This window comes from Rutidosis leptorrhynchoides, chromosome 6 (assembly GCF_046630445.1).
Source record: "Rutidosis leptorrhynchoides isolate AG116_Rl617_1_P2 chromosome 6, CSIRO_AGI_Rlap_v1, whole genome shotgun sequence".
Classification (NCBI taxonomy): domain Eukaryota; kingdom Viridiplantae; phylum Streptophyta; class Magnoliopsida; order Asterales; family Asteraceae; genus Rutidosis; species Rutidosis leptorrhynchoides.
This window is the reverse complement of record NC_092338.1, coordinates 310,531,440-310,548,886: the sequence shown is the minus strand read 5'-3', so window position 1 is coordinate 310,548,886 and position 17,447 is coordinate 310,531,440. Positions and strand designations below refer to the sequence as shown.

General features: G+C 30.5%; 1 non-coding gene across 1 annotated transcript; it reads right to left on the bottom strand.

The window, feature by feature from the left end:
- Positions 1-16,542: 16,542 nt before the first annotated feature.
- Positions 16,543-16,649, bottom strand: LOC139856611 (small nucleolar RNA R71). Its single transcript, XR_011762082.1, has one exon. It is a non-coding gene; the product is annotated as a small nucleolar RNA R71 (small nucleolar RNA).
- Between the last annotated feature and the right edge of the window lie 798 nt (positions 16,650-17,447).

Here is a 17,447-nt window from a genome sequence, read left to right as displayed (position 1 = left end):
TCTTATTAGCATTACATTTATTTTGGGATGGTAAAAGGAAAGATCAAACACCGTAATGAAATAACTAGATTATGCCGTAAACATGTTAGTAAAAATATTCGTTTCACGCTAGTTCAAGTAAACAATAGTGTGTGAAACTGAACCTTGTGTTGTAACTCATATGGTAGTGATCTACCTCTTTTAGCGAGAGGTCGGGAGTTCGACCTCTGTGGGTGAAACATTACACACAAGGTTGCCCTTAACCATTGAATTCCACCCAAGAGTGCCTTCCACACATTGCGTTGCAGGGGCAGTAGTGGAGGAGAGATTTTACTGGTTACCGCAAATGCGCTCAGATTGGGCCGGGTTTACTCTTAAAAAGAGAATAAATATTGTGTGAAACTGATAAATCAATAAAATCACAAGTTTATAAAAAAAAAAAAAAAATTCAAACATACAAAATTAAAAGATATGTGCAAATTTAATATACAAATTATATATATATATATATATATATATATATATATATATATATGGGCATGATCAATGGGGAAGTAACCAATCGGGGGGAAGCGGGGGGAAGCAATTTTTTTTTCTTTTCGTTTTTTGAAAAAACCTTGTTCACGAACATTATAGATCGGATGAAAATAACATTTAGAAAAGACACTTCGTGATGAATGTTATTATTTTGGCGGGAAAACGATCGACAAAAATAACATTCAAGATAATATTGTTCGTGAAGAATGTTAACGTTTTTTTTTTATGTTTTGTGAAGCAAAATTTAGCCCGATTTAGAGTTTAGGGTTTAGGGTTTGGTGTTTTGGGTTTATTCCATAAACCCAAAACACCAAACCCTAAACCCTAAACTCTAAACCGTTCGTGTTAAAAACTCAATCTAAACCCTAAATCTAAACCCTAAACCCTAAATTTCTAAACCCTAATATCTAAACCCTATAAACCCTAATATCTAAACCCTAATGTCTAAAACCTCAACATACGCTCGAAAAACACGATAATTGTTATATATTACTTCTTCGAGCGTTTTCCCGCCAAAATAATAACATTCATCACGAAGTGTCTTTTCTAAAGGTTCTTATTTTCATCCAATCAAAAAAAAAAAAAAAATTTGCTTCCCCCCGCTTCTTCCCGATTGGTTACCTCCCTCTTGATCCTACCAATATATATATATATATATATATATATATATATATATATATATATATATATATATATATATATATATATATATATATATATACACACACACACACACAATTGCTAATAAAGTTTCTATTTCTCGCGCTCGGAGAATTTGATTACTCGATGTTTACCCTCTATAGAGAGCTAATGTACTCGTTTATAGAGAGTTTATTGATAATAAAAAAAACTACTAATAATTGTTATTCATTAATAAAATTCGAGTTGACCAAGATGAAACTAACAATATATGTAAATTTCAAAGTTTAAAAAACCTTTTATTATTCACAATAAAGCGATAGCCAAAGCCAAATTATTTAAAATTTAAAAACGTTAAACTCTTTAACTTATTTCCAACCAAACTTGAAAAATCGCATATTTGTATATTAATATTAATATTAATATATTACTCCGTATAATACATACATTATATACATTATAAATAATTAAAATATTATCGAAAATATGCAATGTGAATATACTATTATGTGAATATTATTAAATTTATATATCTTATATATCTAACATCAGTTGAGTTTTGTTACTTTTTCATTATTGTAATTTAGCAAATCAAAATGAACAAATAAATATTAGTATTAATCGACTATAATACAGAGTAACAATTATAAATAGCTTAAAGCATGCACGATTGATTAATAATCTTAGAATTTACGGTTAACATTAGTTCATTCCCAAATCCCAACTATACGCTGTGTCCATAACTGATACATTAAGTTAATTAACAACAATCATACCAAAATTTTACTCATATTTATATTATAGAAAATGATAATCATAACTTTAAAGGCTATGGTTAAGTAATAACTACAAAATTAATATTTTAATATAAAACTACATATTTTTTAATGAATAAATTAACTCCCCGAAAACAAGCGTATGTGATTCACAATCAAATATCTAAACAGCATCAACATTGGTGGTTTAGTCAAGCATATTTTTATACTAAAAGTTGTGTGATTCTGTAGTATTACTTAGGAATGTAGATCAATCAGGTGGTTTATGCAATTATACACGACTACAAATAACTGAGTTTGGGGACAAAATGATTAAAGCTAATATCTTAACCGGTACACACGTTGGGACGATAACTGCTATTCCACATATGCTAATTGTTCCATCTGATAAGAGACTTCCATTCAGATTTCAGAGACGACATTACCCATTATCCGTGTGCTTCACAATGACTATAAATGAAAGTCAAGGAGAATCTCTCGTACATGTTGGTTTACTCTTATGAAACTAGATTTTAGTCACAGTCAGCTATAGAAAGAGATCCGTATACAATCATTTTTAACATACAATCCTACAATTTTTATTTTCATAATATAGACATAATACATTCACAAGGAAATCAAAATCAATCTCGTATGGTGGTCGGTTGACCTTAGTGAAATCGGTGCTTAGCAGCTTGCCATTATACTTCTTTTCCCTCTTCAAAGCTCCGGCTAGTGTGCTTAAGCTACTCGAATCTTTAAGGTGCAATTTCTTTTGGGGTGGGTCGGGTTCCGAAAGGAAACTATCGTGGGTAAAATGGGATAAGGTCCTTCTTCCATACGGGGCGGGGGGTTTAAATATCGGTTCTTTGGTTGAATTTTTTTTGGCTTTATTGGGTAAATGGTGGTGGCGATTCAAAGCGAACCCGGATGCGCTTTGGGTCTGTAAGTAACTAGAGGAGGGGGGGGGGGGAATAGTTACTTAATACGTTTTTAATATTTTTTCGATTGATCACCAAATTTGATTAACTATGACCAACCAATTCAACTCAAACTTGATGTATGTGGTGTATATGTTCAAAATGATAAGTAAAGTAATGTAAAGAACATAGACTCAAGGATTTATAGTGGTTCGGGTGGATGTTAACTAATTCACCTTAATCCACTCCCCGATTACACTAATCGGGATTTCTTGCTTCACTAAGCACATTTCTCCAAACCTGGTGGAGATCCAATTTACAAGTTGTGACGATCCGGAAATTTTCGACCAAATTTAAACTTTATTTTCATATTATTCCGACACGATAAGCAAAGTTTGTTAAGTTGAATCTCAAGAATTTTAAACTATGTTCATACATTCATTTAACCTTGACCAAACCCTAACGATTCACGAACCATTATAATTGGATAAGAATATATATATATATATATATATATATATATATATATATATATATATATATATATATATATATATATATATATATATATATATATATATATATATACGTATATATATCATAACTTGAAAACGTTAATGAAGTATTAGTTGTATAATACTTTACATGATCGAATTTGTTTCAATATATGGTTAACATATTTATTGACGGAATTAAAAGATAAGTTGAATTATCAGATACATTGTGATATGATTAAGGTCTATGTTGTGAGGTCCACTGTGATTTAAGAAATCTGTACTTTTCGTCAGTATTCGGAATATTTGGCAATGTGATTTACAAAATGTCATTACCAAGTGTTAGTCAAAAGTTATAAAGATTCCCGTTTAATTTTCAAAAGCGTGTCTTACAATGATTGACTCGTGTCCCTTGGTAAATTAATTATTTAGTTTTCATAAAAACATGATTTGATATAATAATTTCTATTATTTAAACGAGTTTAAATTATATAAAACGGACTTAGAAATATTATTAGTTTTGAAAAACTATATATTATTGTTAAATAAATATTTCAAATTTATATTTTGAAATGAAAATATATATATATTTTTACAATGTAATAAAACTTAATATTAATTTAGTTATAAAACGTTTTGAGTTAAATTAAAACTATTATATATATAACGAGACGTCGGTTTATAGAAGCAAATGACCAAAAACAACCAAATGTATAAGTTACAATTTGAGTAGTATAATTACCAACGATTTTAGTCTATATTTTGATAAGGGTACGAGTCATGAAATGTAAAGTGCTAGTTTTCTAAGCATACGAAACTTCTTTTAATAAATCGGAACCGAGACATTAGTCGAGTGACAATGTCCAAGTTATCGGAACTAATTTTACAACTTAACTATGTACGTAAATATAATATAATATATAACTATTTATATAAATTAAATATATTATATATATAATATTATTAAACGAAATCCGCCCACGTTTTAAACATATGTGAGCTGGGGATGAAGGCCATGCGATCGCATGGCCATACAACCTTCAAACCATGCGATCGCATGGTGAGGTTAGGTGGGATATATGCTATAAGTTCGATCGATTTTTGGTTCTGTGAATCATTTCATCCACCCATCTCTCGCATATCTTTCTCTATTTATATTATAATTATAATAATAATAATTATTATTAAGATTTATATTATTATTATTAATCGTACTATTATTATTAGTATTATACATAAAATACTACGACGAGGTTCTGCTCGCGTGTTTTCAAAATGGGTTTTTGAGAGGGATAAAGCTAAGGAAATTATGGGTTATAACTATGGAGGTTATGGGTATGGATCAGGGGTATAGCTCGTAAGGTCAACCTAGTGTTTATCATCTCCGTTGCGTCTACGTACTTTCCTGCAATATTGAATCTCAATATTGATACGTGAGCACTCATAACTTAACTTTTATAAATTGTTAGTGTATCCCTGACTAGTGCTCGAGTATATTTGATTATGCATGCTTGTATGTTTAATTTTTGTCGTTAGATAGTCTATGATAAATCACGAATTTGATAATTATGCGATTGAGATAAGGTATATGATATGCATGTCGTTGGAAAACTGGCGAAAAGTTAATAACTTTTCATTTAGAATGCGTATGATTTCGATGAACGGATTAAAAGATATCGTCAATTGAATTATCTATAATTTTAAGTATTATTGTTAAAATGATTAGTATTATCGTTATCGTTATCGCTATCGTTATTGTGATCGTTATCGTTATCGTCGTTATTATCGTCATTATTATTATTATTATCTAATAATCAATATATTATTATTATTATTATTATTATTATTATTATTATTATTATTATTATTATTATTATTATTATTATTATTATTATTATTATTATTATTATTATTATTATTATTATTATTATTAAGTCATTTATAGTTGGATAGATTATGAAATGGTATGCATGCCCTCAACTTTGTCTGTGATGAAAGTTTGTCTTTTAAAAACGAATGCAATATTTGTAAAATGTATCATTTAGAGGTCAAATACCTCGCAATGTAATCATATGTTATTGTATTCGTCCTTATGGATTAGGACGGGTCGTCTCACAAGTCTTCAACTTCTTTGGTAGACAATAAACCTAATCTTTCTATCCCTTTGAAAGACCAACTCCAACCTAGCTCAACTTGTCTTCAACTTGAACAAGTATTAATCTCCAAATAAGATTAATCAACTTCCTAAGTCCCTTTAAGGAAGTAGATCACTAAGCTAGCATATGCTTCTACTAATTGAAGTTACAAGACTCATACAATTTATGATGATGATCCTAAGACAATTCTAGGACATACATCATACTAAGTAAACTCACAAGATAAACAAATTTGTTTAGTAAGTTTACAATAACCAAATTCTATATCTATAAGATCATAGAATCTTTTCTTGCTTGATCACATTTGAGTACTAATTAAAGCCCTTGTGATCTCTGGAAATATGCCTTTTGAATGTGCAAGAGGGTCAGCTTCAAATGCTCTTCAATGGTTGCTATTTATAGTGGGATTCAAAAACTAGCCCCGTTGTCACACGCTCAATGGCACGGTCGACCGTGGTTCGACCGTGCGTATCTCAATCCAAAATATGTATCCGTTGTATAGCCGTTTGACTCAGATTTGAACACCACATTTTAGAATCTTTACTTCATCTAGCACCTGCAAAAGAAACCCAATTTCCTATACAAGTACTATATGCATTAAGCGTGTGAGATTTGGTCTTATTTTGTGAAAATTACATAACATTCAAGATGTGGTAAACCCAACATTCTTGGAGAAGTGTCTTGATTGTCATTTTGGGTAATCTCAGTTTGGTCAAGACTTAGTTAGGTTCATTAATGCATTTGGTTCAATCCCAAAGACTAGTCAACATGTCATTAACTTCCTAGTTTTAATTAATCACAAATCATATTCATTTCAAGATTAAGTAAAGATTAATTGAAAGATGTCTTTCTAAGTTAAACATTAAATGTGTAAAGACATCAATGTTAACGTGTACATGGACATGTTACATAATGTGTTAGTTAGACAAGACCAAATAGATTATTGACCATTGTTGTTTGTAAACCATTTTACACTTAATTCATTGAAGTAAACTAGTTATTTGAATCCTAATGTTCTAACTAATAACACATAGCAAGCGTATTAACAAGTTGGCAAATTAATGAGTATTAAACATATTAGCAAATAGCAAGTAAAACTCCATATAGCAAGAGATAGTTATTCTAAAATCAATCCTATGGATATTTGCACAATATTATGGTTTAAGCTTTAGCAAGCTTACTTGCAATGTAACACATTGCATGATTAATGTGTAAACACACATTAATGTCCAACACATTTACAAGGGACTTGGTGACCATCCTAAATGTATCTAAGTGTATTTTAGGATCGTAAGTATTTACTAGTTACACTTCAAAATGTTGTTCTTTATTTAGCCTTAATTTGTCACTAAGTAATCTTTAACTGTAATTAGTGTTCTAGTGATATTAGCTTGTGTGTGTTGGTACTTGGTGATCATCCTAAGAATGTCTAGACATGTTTTAGGATCACAAGTTATTGATTAACACTTATGTGTTATGCCTAATCATGGTTAAGTTATCATTAAGATGTAATTAAGCGTAATTAACCAAGATTAGTGTTTTTATGACCAAAACTCAATTGAGTATGGATGAGGAATCTATTCTAAGCGTATTGAGAAAGGTTTCATATTATAGATGTCGGGAAGTGGTCAAACTAAATTTGATCAAAAATGGTGACAGTGAATTCTGCGATCGCAGTGCAGTTGACCGTGGTGGTGACCATGCAACTTGTTTTCACAAAACTGCGTTGCAGATTCAGTCTGAGATTCTACGGTCAAGTATACGGTCAGCTGTGGTTTGACCGTGTAACTTTATGATGTTTATTTTCATTCTAAGTTTTGTTTGATTTGGTCATTTGTAAGATTAAATATGGATTAGTGAACTTGCGTGATTTATGTTAAGATGTCAATAATCCCTTATGCATATGTATGTGTCATCATTAAAACATATTCTTTGGTTAAGCATCATAGTTAACTTTGTCGGTTAGTCCATTAACCAACATTCAACCAACATTCTCCCCCTTTTTGATGATGACAAACATACACGTGATGAGGGACATTCTGCTATAAATACGCAAGTGTTAACATCACTTGTATCCATATTTCTCCCCCTTTTGTCGAAGCAAAAAAGGTTAGCTCCCCCTAGAACTATGCTCGCACTTAGAGTAAAGCTCCCCCTTAAATTGTGCACGGTGGAAAATAATAATTAAAAGCATACATTTTATTCATAACAAGCACACAACATAGATATGCATACATGTAATTATGCATGGAGTATACATCATAGAGCGAAAACATTTATAGCATAGTTAGACGTTCTTCAAATTGCCTTGACCTAGTTCTTGCGGTGAACGTAGTGATGAGTATCTCTTATGATTCCTTTAAGCTTGCTCAGATGTCGTCCGATTTTCAGAACATTATCATGAATGACGCTGCTTTGTCTCAAAGTTGAAAGTAGGCTGAAATTTGGAGGGTTATCAAGAGAAGGTTCAACGAATGGTTTGGTTGACGCTCTGCATATTGGATATGACGAGACTTGAGCAGCATAGTGATGGGTGATTGTTAATTTGAGGCGAGCAAACAGTTTACTTAGATGTAGACCATAGGGTAATTTTGAGTAAGGTTCTCGAGCTGCTTGTTGCATTCTTGATGCCATAAGAAATGCAATGTTCACTTTGAGTGAGTGTATGAGACACCACATAAGAGTAACTTCATTTGCATTCATTCTCTAAGGTATTTCACCCTTTCCATATACATTTATGGAGATGATCTGTTGCCATAGATCATATGTTGAGATAAGATGATGAACTAGGAACCCATCCTTGTTGATGGACTCAAATTTGAGTGATCCTTCACACAGTGTTTCTAGAGCACTATCTTTTTCTATCCATTTTGGAAACTCATCAAATGAGTTTGGGTTGAGAAAGAATTTGAGTCTGATGTTTCCAAATTCTTTAAGTGTCAAGGAATAGCTTTTGCCATAGAGAGAGAATGATATCTTTATATCATCATGGAATTGGAAATTTGTATAGAATTCATTCACATGGAGAGGATATAGTGGTCCTCTTAGATTGAGAAAGGCATTCTAATTCACACTATAGAAGTTGGCAAGTGAATAGGTTGAAAATTGGTGTGTTGACACTTCTCTTCCTTCTGCAATAGGTCTCATGGTTTGATTGAGAGTGATGAATTTTGAAGGTTTGTGATGATAGGTATTAGTTTAGTTGAATGCACTAGTTTTTATAAAGGTTTACTAGGTACCACTTAACTTCATTGAATACCCATAGATGGGGTAGGTTAGATGAATAAAGCCTTTTGATTGACATGTCAATTCTCATTTGAGACTTTATTGAGTTTTTGATGTTATTGAGTAGAAAAGGACAAAATAGTTTGTCAGTCTATCTACGGCTTACCCTACGGTCGACCGTGGGTTCAGCTGTGCATGACTTTAACAGTTTTGTTTGGACTTTTCATATAATCAATTGAATGCATATAGTAAACACAGATAAATATTTATATAGCATATACACTATTGTCATAAACATTCAACTATAAAATAGTAGAACAATTCCATAAGAACTTATGATAATGCTAAAAACGAACATATATTTCATAGCATTATCCCTCAAGAAAGACAAGCTTTTAGTTGCAATTGTTCTATTTACAAGTGATATTCGTTTAAATAATAAAAGGTGAAGACAAAAGACAGATTCAACGAATTGAAGACGCAAATGACTAAAAAGCTAAAAAGTACAAAGTACAATCAAAGTGGTTCAAATTATTGATGAGAAACGTCTAAAAGTTACAAGAGTACGAGCCGCGAAACGCAAAGTACAAGATATTAAATAGTACGAAAGGACGTTCGAAAATTCGGAACCGGGACCAGAGTCAACTCTTAACGCGCGACGCAACGGACTAAAAATTACAAGTCAACTATGCACATAAATATAACATAATATTTAAATAATTCTTAAAATTATATATTTATATATATATATATATATTATATTTATTTATTAAAACCGTCGGCAAATAAAAAACAAAAGTATGTGAGCTGTAAAAGAAGGCCATGCGATCGCATGGCCAGGAAGACCAAAAACCATGCGATCGCATGGTGCACTGTATCAGCTCAGGTCCTATAAATTTCGTGTGTTTTTGCCGAAAATAACACATCTTTTTCTATCCTCTCTCTCTCACGATATATAATTATATTTATATTATAATTTTAATTTTAATTTAAGATTAATAATAATAAGGGTATGTTAGTGAATGTTGTAAGTGTGTAAGTTGAAATTCTGTCCGTGTAACGCTACGCTATTATTAATCATTGTAAGTTATGTTCAAACTTTTTAAATTAATGTCTCGTAGCTAAGTTATTATTATGCTTATTTAAATCGAAGTAATCGTGATGTTGGGCTAAAATATTAAAGACGTGGTAATTGGACTTTGTACCATAATTGGGGTTTGGACAAAAGAACGACACTTGTGGAAATTAGACTATGGGCTATTAATGGGCTTTATATTTGTTTATTTGAATGATAGTTCGTTAATTTAATATAAATATTTACAATTGGACGTACCTATAAATAGCCATATACACTCGATCGGACACGATGGGTGAGATATTTATAAGTACTAATAATCGTTCATTTAACCGGACACGGGAATGGATTAATAGTCAATGGACTCATTAAAACAGGGGTGGATTACATGCAAGGACACTTGGTGTAATTGATAATAAAGTATTAAAACCTTATTACAGTTTAAGTCCCCAATTAGTTGGAATATTTGACTTCGGATATAAGAATAATTTGACGAGGACACTCGCACTTTATATTTATGACTGATGGACTGTTATGGACAAAAACCAGATGGACATATCGAATAATCCAGGACAAAGGACAATTAACCCATGGTAATAAATTAAAATCAACACGTCAAACATCATGATTACGGAAGTTTAAATAAGCATAATTTCATTATTTCATATTTCATCGCACTTTTATTTACTGTCATTTTATTTATTGCACTTTTAATTATCGTACTTTTTAATTATCGCAATTTTATTTACTGTCATTTTATTTATCATACTTTTAATTATCGCAATTTTATTTATCGCACTTTAATTATTGTCATTTACTTTAAGCTTTAAATTAAGTTATATTTATTATTAATATTTTACATTAGGTTTTAACTGCGACTAAAGTTTTTAAAATTGACAAACCGGTCATTAAACGGTAAAAACCCCCTTTTATAATAATAATAATACTACTTATATATATATTTATATATTTATAAATATATTTTTAAAAATATAGCGTTAAATTTGGCTAGCTCCCTATGGAACGAACCGGACTTACTAAAAACTACACTACTGTACGATTATGTACACTGCCTATAAGTGTTGTAGCAAGGTTTAGGTGTAGTGACCCGAACTTTTCCATGTTTATATATATTAAATGAAATTGATATTTACATGATTAAGTGTTTCCAACATGTTAAGCAATCAAACTTGTTAAGACTTGATTAATTGAAATAGGTTTCATATAGACAATTGACTTCCCAAGTTGACCGGTGATTTACGAACGTTAAAACTTATAAAAACTATATGATGACATATATATGATTATATATATAGTTAAAATGATATTATGATAAGTAAGTATCTCATTAGGTATTTTAACAATGAGTTATATACATAAAAATTGTGTTTATTGAATTAAGAAACTCGAAACGATATATATAACGATTATCGTTATAACAACATCTTACTAATTACATATGAATCATATTAAGATATTGTTACACTATGTTTAATCATGATAAATGATAAGTAAAAATGTCATTATGTATATTAACAATGAACTACATATGTTAAAACAAGACTACTAACTTAAGGATTTCGAAACGAGACATATATGTAACGATTATCGTTGTAACGACATTTAAATGTATATATATCATATTAAGATATATTAATATATCATAATATCATGATAATATAATAATTTAACATCTCATTAGATATAATAAACATTGGGTTAACAACATTTAACAAGATCGTTAACTTAAAGGTTTCAAATCAACATTTACATGTAACGACTAACGATGACTTAACGACTCAGTTAAAATGTATATACATGTAGTGTTTTAATATGTATTCATAAACTTTTGAAAGACTTCAATACACTTATCAAAATACTTCTACTTAACAAAAATGCTTACAATTACATCCTCGTTCAGTTTCATCAACAATTCTACTCGTATGCACCCGTATTCGTACTCGTACAATACACAGCTTTTAGATGTATGTATTATTGGTATATACACTCTAATGATCAGCTTTTAACAGCCCATGTGAGCCACCTAACACATGTGGGAACCATCATTTGGCAACTAGCATGAAATATCTCATAAAATTATAAAAATATGAGTAATCATTCATGACTTATTTACATGAAAACAAAATTACACATCCTTTATATCTAATCCATATACCAACGACCAAAAATACCTACAAACACTTTCATTCTTCAATTTTCTTCATCTAAGTGATCTCTCTCAAGTTCTATCTTCAAGTTCTCAGTGTTCTTCATAAATTCTATAAGTTCTAGTTTCATAAAATCAAGAATACTTCCAAGTTTGCTAGCTTACTTCCAATCTTGTAAAGTGATCATCCAACTTCAAGAAATCTTTCTTATTTTTAGTAAGATATCTTTCTAATACAAGGTAATACTCATATTCAAACTTTGATTCAATTTCTATAACTATAACAATCTTATTTCGAGTAGAAATCTTACTTGAACTTGTTTTCGTGTCATGATTCTGCTTCAAGAACTTTCAAGCCATTCAAGGATCCTTTGAAGCTAGATCTATTTTTATCATTTCCAGTAGGTTTATCCACAAAACCTGAGGTAGTAATGATGTTCATAACATCATTCGATTCATATATATAAAACTACCTTATTCGAAGGTTTAAACTTGAAATCACTAGAACATAGTTTAGTTAATTCTAAACTTATTCGCAAACAAAAGTTAATCCTTCTAACTTGACTTTTAAAATTAACTAAACACATGTTCTATATCTATATGATATGCTAACTTAATGATTTAAAACCGGAAAACACGAAAAACACCGTAAAACCGGATATACGCCGTTGTAGTAACACCGCGGGCTGTTTTGGGTTAGTTAATTAAAAACTATGATAAATTTTGATTTTAAAGTTGTTCTTCTGGGAAAATGATTTTTCTTATGAACATGAAACTATATCTAAAAATCATGGTTAAACTCAAAGTGGAAGTATGTTTTCCATAATGGTCATCTAGACGTCGTTCTATCGACTGAAATGACTACCTTTACAAAAATGACTTGTAACCTGTAATTCTGACTATAAACTTATACTTTTTCTGTATTGATTCATAAACTTAAGTTCAATATGAAACCATAGCAATTGGATTCACTCAAAACGGATTTAAAACGAAGAAGTTATGGGTAAAACAAGATTGGTTATTTTTGCTTGTTGTAGCTACGTGAAAATTGGTAACAAATCTATATTAATCATATCCTAGCTAACTTATATTGTATTATACATGTATTCTAATATATTATGTAATCTTGGGATACCATAGACACGTATGCAAATGTTTTGACATATCATATCGACCCATCTATATATATTATTTGGAACAACCATAGACACTCTATATGCAGTAATGTTGGAGTTAGCTATACAGGGTTGAGGTTGATTCCAAAAATATATATAGTTTGAGTTGTGATCTAGCTTGATACATGTATACACTGGGTCGTGGATTGATTCAAGATAATATATATCGATTTATTTCTGTACATCTAATTATGGACGACTAGTTGTAGGTTACTAACAAGGACAGCTGACTTAATAAACTTAAAACAGTAAAACGTATTAAAAATGTTTTAAATATATTTTGAACATACTTTGATATATATGTACATATTTGTTATAGGTTCGTGAATCGACCAGTGGCCAAGTTTTACTTTCCGACGAAGTAAAAATCTGTGAAAGTGAGTTATAGTCCCACTTTTAAAATCTAATATTTTGGGATGAGAATACATGCAGTTTTATAAATGTTTTACGAAATAGACACAAGTAAATGAAACTACATTATATGGGTGAATGATCGAAGCCGAATATGCCCCTTTTGCTTGGTAGCCTAAGAATTAGTAAACCGATCTACTAATTGACGCGAATCCTAAAGATAGATCTATTGGGCCTAACGAACCCCATCCAAAGTACCGGATGCTTTAGTACTTCGAATTCGTTTTTATCATGTCCGAAGGATTTCCCGGAATGATAGGGGATATTCTTATATGCATCTTGTTAATGTCGGTTACCAGGTGTTTACCATATGAATGATTTTTATCTCTATGTATGGGATGTATATTGAAATATGAAATCTTGTGGTCTATTATTATGATTTGATAATATATAGGTTAAACCTATAACTCACCAACATTTTTGTTGACGTTTTAAGCATGTTTATTCTCAGGTGATTATTAAGAGCTTCCGCTGTTGCATACTAAAATAAGGACAAGATTTGGAGTCCATGCTAGTATGATATTATGTAAAAACTACATTCAAGAAACTTATTTTTGATGTAATATATTCTTATTGTAAACCATTATGTAATGGTCGTGTGTAAACGGTATATTTTAGATTATCATTATTTAATAATCTGTGTAATGCTTTTTAAACCTTTATAGATAAAATAAAGGTTATGGTTGTTTTAAAAATGAATGCAGTCTTTGAAAAACGTCTCATATAGAGGTTAAAACCTCGCGACGAAATCAATTAATATGGAACTTTTATAATCAATATGAACGGGACATTTCATTAGGTATATCCACTCTATAAATAAATAAATAACTTGTGTAAAATTGTATCGTATTTAATAGTATTTTGGAATAAAAATATAACTATTTCGTATACACCTCTACGCACATAAAGTATTTTTGGCGCCGCTACCGGGGACTGCCTAAACGCCAAAGCGAGACGCTATAAAAAAAAGATTTTATAAAGTTTTAATTTCTTTTTGTAAAAATACGTTTTAGATATTAAAAATATAAAAAGAAAAACAATATATATATATATATATATATATATATATATATATATATATATATATATATATATATATATATATATATATATATATATATATATATATATATATATATATATATATATATATATTTTTAAGAATTTGTTTAAAATATATAAAATTATAAAATATTTCTATTTCTATTTTAGTTTGTAAAAATATAAGTTTTTATTTATTTTATATAAATACTTTATATAAATATAAAACAGAATATTAAAAATCAAAAATAAAAATAAACTGTAAACGGGCTACACTGTAGCAACCCAAACAATCTGGCCCGGTTTCCTAATTCATGAGACCGCATGAAATTTTAACTAGCACTCCATGCGATCGCATGGAGTGATTTGACAGGCTTGGTACCTTAGCTGAACAATTAGGGTTACGGTTATTATTATTATTAATAATTAATTAGTAATTAGGGTTTTTAATTAATAATTAGTTTTTAAGTTTAGTTTTTAATTAATTTGTATTTTTTTAAGTTTTAATTAGTTATAATACTTTATAAAGTTAATACTTTTATAAAATAAATAATATAAAAATAATATTTTTATAAAAATTATATTTTTATAACTTTAAGCTTATTTTTATTTTTGTATCTTTTTAATCGTTAAAGCGTAATTTTATAATTTTTCGTTTGTAATTAGTTCGTAACTTAGTATTTTGCCGCAGTTATTTTTATTTCTAGATTTTTAGACTTTGCCGTAAAATCCCTTAAGTACTTTTTCTTTAGACTAAGATTTAGGTGCTTTAGAATTTTGCGACGCCGTTTTAAGATTTTAGTATTTTTTAAGTTATTGCCGTTTTGGATATAGAATTTCTTTTAAGCTTTAATACATTTAGACGTAAGTTTTAAATTTTAGTTTTTAGACTTTTAAGTTTCGACGCTGCATTTTCTTATTTTTCTACGCTTATTTTTCGACGTTTTCCGACGCGCTGTTTTTCTTTCTTATTTCTCGACGCTCTAGTTTTTAGAACTTAGAATTTTTTTTCTATTTCTTCTCTAAAAATTTCTTTAAACTTCGACGAAAAATTATTTTAAGCGGTTAAATTGATAGACATCCAAATTTTTCTGGTTCGTAGTAATAGTTGGATTTGTTAGTGGCGAGTTGTGGGCTTCCGATTTAAAGGGTCCTGGCTACCTGCTGCATCTATTGGCTATTCGAAACGTAGGCAAAATCATAAAAGTCTATTAATTTGATAACTTATATAATTTTTATTTTTATAACTAATAGGATATTCAGTGAATGCACCGAGCAAAACGTTCACCACCTTTCATACGTTCACCACCTGTAACTCAATCAAGACATATAGCCAACATTATCGCCGTTGATTTTTCTTTAGAATCGTCATCTAGTCGACCAAGTACTCCAGTTCAAATTTCTGATAATCCATTTTTTGAACCCGACCTCACAATTGAGAATCCGGAGGATATTCAGGGACAATTTAGAGATCCTGAACCACTAATCATTCTTCCTGAACCACAAATCACTTATCCAGAGATTGTCGAGGAAGAAACCATTAAATCAGAATACCTTAGTGATTCAGATTCAACAAATTCAATAATGGAAAATCTGGAACCTCTAAGTATGGAAGACCGAATGAGAGCTAAACGCGCTGGCCAAGGTCACGCAATTACTCAGCCAGACATTAATGCGCCAGATTATGAAATCAAAGGACAAATCCTACACATGGTAACTAATCAATGCTAATTTAGTGGTGCGCCGAAGGAAGATCCAAAAGAACATCTTCGAACCTTTAATAGGATCTGTACTTTATTTAAAATAAGAGAAGTGGAGGATGAACAGATATATCTCATGTTATTTCCCTGGACTTTAAAGGGAGAAGCCAAAGATTGGTTAGAATCGTTACCTGAAGGGGCGATTGATACATGGGATGTCTTAGTTGAAAATTTTCTTAAACAATTCTTTCCGGCATCTAAAGCCGTGAGACTTCAAGGAGAAATTGTTACGTTCACACAGAAGCCAAATGAAACTTTATATGAAGCATGGACAAGATTTGGAAAATTGTTGAGAGGATGTCCGCAACATGGTTTAGACACTTATCAAATATTACAAATATTCTACCAAGGATGCGACATCACTACAAGAAAAGACATCGATATAGCAGCTGTGGTTCCATTATGAAGAATACCGCAACTGAAGCTTACAAAATTATTGATAACACTGCTTCCCACTCACATGAGTGGCACCAAGAAAAAGATATCGTTAGATCATCTAAAGCAGCTAGAGCCGATTCTAGCCATGACTTTGATTCCATTTCCGCAAAGATAGATGCTGTCGAGAGATGAATGGAAAAGATGACTAAAGATATTCACTCAATACGAATTAGTTGTGAGCAGTGTGGAGGACCACATTTGACAAAAGATTGTCTCAGTATTGAACAAACAATGGAACAAAGAGAGAATGTTTCATACATGAACCAAAGGCCTGGAAATAATTATCGGAATAATTATCAACCGCCAAGACCAATTTACAATCAAAACCAGAATTATAACCGAAATGTTCCATATAATAACCAACAAGGTCCTAGCAATCAACAAGTATCCAACAATACTTACAATCAGCAAAGACCTATTTTTCAAAATAAACCACCACAAACCGATGATAAAAAGCCAAATTTAGAAGATATGATGTCGAAGCTAGTTGAATCTCAAACGCAGTTTTTCACATCTCAGAAACAAACGACTGAACAAAATGCTCAAGCATTTAGAAATCAACAAGCTTCTATTCAAAATCTGGAACAAGAAGTGAGCAACCTAGCAAGGTTGATAGGTGAAAGAAAACCGGGAAGTCTACCTAGCGATACAAATGCTAACCCCCGGAATGAAACA